The sequence below is a fragment of the Dendrobates tinctorius genome, unplaced genomic scaffold, assembly GCF_039654945.1.
Source record: "Dendrobates tinctorius isolate UK_male_01 unplaced genomic scaffold, ASM3965494v1 ptg000366l, whole genome shotgun sequence".
In the NCBI taxonomy this organism is placed as follows: Eukaryota; Metazoa; Chordata; class Amphibia; order Anura; family Dendrobatidae; genus Dendrobates; species Dendrobates tinctorius.
The window spans coordinates 616039-619019 of record NW_027362032.1 but is presented as its reverse complement, the minus strand read 5'-3'; the positions used below and the strand labels follow the sequence as shown (position 1 = coordinate 619019).

General features: G+C 44.5%; 1 long non-coding RNA gene across 1 annotated transcript; it reads right to left on the bottom strand.

Moving 5' to 3' along the window:
- Positions 1-460: 460 nt before the first annotated feature.
- On the bottom strand, positions 461-2415 carry LOC141075597 (uncharacterized). Its single transcript, XR_012227305.1, has 3 exons — positions 1741-2415; positions 1152-1266; positions 461-544 (listed from the first exon to the last, which is right to left on the bottom strand). It is a non-coding gene; the product is annotated as an uncharacterized lncRNA (long non-coding RNA).
- Positions 2416-2981: the final 566 nt, after the last annotated feature.

Here is a 2981-nt window from a genome sequence, read left to right as displayed (position 1 = left end):
AGACTAGAAGCAATGGGATGAAACTGAATGGGAGGAGACACAGATTAGATATTAGAAAAAACTTTTTGACGGTTAGAGTGATCAATGAGTGGAACAGGCTGCCACGCGAAGTGGTGAGTTCTCCTTCAATGGAAGTCTTCAAACAGAGGCTGGACAGACACCTGACTGGGATGATTTAGTGAATCCTGCTTTGAGCAGGGGGTTGGACCAGATGGCCCAGGAGGTCCCTTCCAACTCTACGATTCTATGATTCTGGGTCAATTGAGTAATGGGTGCGATGATGTCTGAAAAGGTTTTAATGAACTGCCTGTAAAAATTGGCGAATCCAATGAATCGTTGAACCTCCTTCACAGACCTGGGAATTGGCCATTCTTAAATGGCTTGCGTCTTGCTCGCATCCATGCTGAGACCCTGAGAAATAACATACCCCAAAAATTGCATTTCCGTTTTGTGAAACTCACATTTCTCCAGTTTGATGTATAACTGATTTTGCCGTAAACGATCCAGAACCATTCTCACGTGCTGCTGGTGCTCTTCTATATTGCTGGAAAAAATCAAAATGTCATCCAGATAAATCACAACAAAAATATTGAGTATATCCCTAAAAATATCCTTTGCCAGATGTTGGAATGTAGCTGGTGCATTGCGCAGGCCAAAAGACATAACAAGATACTCATAATGTCCATATCATGACCAAAAGGCTGTTTCCCACTCATTCCCGAGACGAATCCATACTAAATTGTAAGCACCACGGAGATCTAATTTTGTGAAGATCTTGGCGTGTCGCACCCTCTCGAGTATTTCAGGAATTAGCGGAAGCGGATAAGAGTTCCTGATCGTAACTTTGTTAAGTTCACGGTAATCGATACATGGTCGAAGAGAACCGTCCTTCTTTTTGACAAAGAAGACTGGAGCACCTGCTGGGGAGGAAGATGGTTGTATAAATCCCTTCGCTAAATTTTCGTCAATATACTCTTTGAGAGCTTTCAATTCTGGCCCAGACAAGGGATAAATATTCCCAAATGAAATCACAGCACCGGGAAGTAGTTCCACAGGGCAATCGCATGGCCGTTGTGGTGGCAATTTGTCTGCTTTCTTTTTATCGCGTACATCCGCAAAATCTTGATATTCAATTAGTAATTCTAACTCACCTGTGATGGCTGACCTCAGAAGTTAATTCTCCAGATGGTGTCTGTTTACTTGGAAACTGCAATTCTTTCATCCTCCAATCGATAGTTGGATTTTGCTGTTGTAACCATGGTAACCCTAGAATTATAGGAAAGTGAGGGGAGGAAATTAGCAAAAATGATATTTTTTCAGAATGACCCTCCCCCATACGAATCTTCAGAGGTGTTGTTTGAAAGTCTATTGGTCCGGACACCAACGGGGACCCATCCATGGTTTCCATTAACACCGGTGAACGTCTCTTCTGCGAGTGTATACCATGTTTTTTAGCGAATGCAATGTCCATGCAATTGCCGCTAGCCCCAGAATCAATCATGGCCTTACTAGTAATCCAACAAGATTGCACCCAGATCTCAATGGGAATAGTATAAAGTGTGTCCTTTCTGACCTCGCCTGAGATCGCCGTAGCAGTACTTATTGGAAATACTTCCCCACCCACAGGTGATGATGCTTCTGAACAAGAATCAGAGAAATCTGGGGTCTCGTCCAGCATCATTTCTCTGCAAGTATTTGACTGAGAGCAAACAGAAGATCGGAAAAGTCACATTCGATTACCGCAGCTGCGGACTTGCGATTTTTTTCCGGGACAGACCGAGATGTAGTGACCCGATCTTCTGCAGCAGAAACACAAATTTTCTCTGAAGCGATGTTCCTTGCGTGCGTCGATGTTACTCCTCCGAACCGCATCACTCATAGGTTCAGACTAAGCCGGAGAAGACGGCTTGTTTTAGGTTTCCCTGGAGGAAGATGGGAGGAATATGGGGTTATTATGATTGGCCTCCGCCCACCTCTCTTGCCGACGCTCCGTGAGACAAATATCTATCCGGATACAATGATTTATAAAGTCAGTTAAATTAGGAGGTGATTCACCCCGAGCCAGTTCATCTTTAAGGGTATGTGCACATATAGTTTTTTGTCTCTGCGGATTTTGTAGAGAAAAATCGCAGGAATTCCGCAGGACAAAGTGCTGCGGTTTTTCTGCGGTATATCTGCGGTTTATCTGCGGTTTTACACCTCATAATGGATGAGGTGTAAAACTGCAGCGTTTCTGCACCAAACAATTGACATGCTGCGTTTTGAAAACCGCAGCAAAACCGCGCGGAAAAAAACGCAGCATGTGCACAGCTTTTTTTTATTTCCACAGGAAATAAAGGTACTGTACAACGCAGCAGAATCTGCTGCATTTCTGCAGAGCCAAAAACGCTGCGGAAACGCAGCAGAAACCGCAAAGTGTGCACATACCCTAATAGTAGCAGACAAACCCCTCCTGAACACTGCATATTTTGCTGAGTCACACCATGTAGTGTCCAGCACCCACCTCCGAAATTCCATAGCATATTCCACCACAGGACGCTTTCCTTGACGAAGTGTTAATAATGCAGCTTCTGCCGTGACATTACGGTTGGGATCATCGAACATCTGACACATGGCAGCAATAAAGTCATTTAGAGAATTCAAACATGCATCATTGGTTTCAATCAGCGGATTTGCCCAGGCTAAAGCTTTGCTTGTCAGCAGCATTATCATGGTTAACACCTTGTCCCGTTCAGTTGCGAACTGAGCCGTATGTGCAGAAAAATACAATTGACACTGGTTCAGAAACCCACGGAATTTCTCTCTTTCTCTACCAAACCTGAATGGTGGGAGTTTGGGAAAAACCGGACCTGGAGCTGGAGGTGGAACAGGGGCTGGAACCGCAGCTGCGGCTGTAGTCTCCACATTTGAGAGGCTATAGCCTGGATAGAAGTATCAGCCACATTTACATTGTGATTAGTTTGGGACTAATGCCCCCAGCA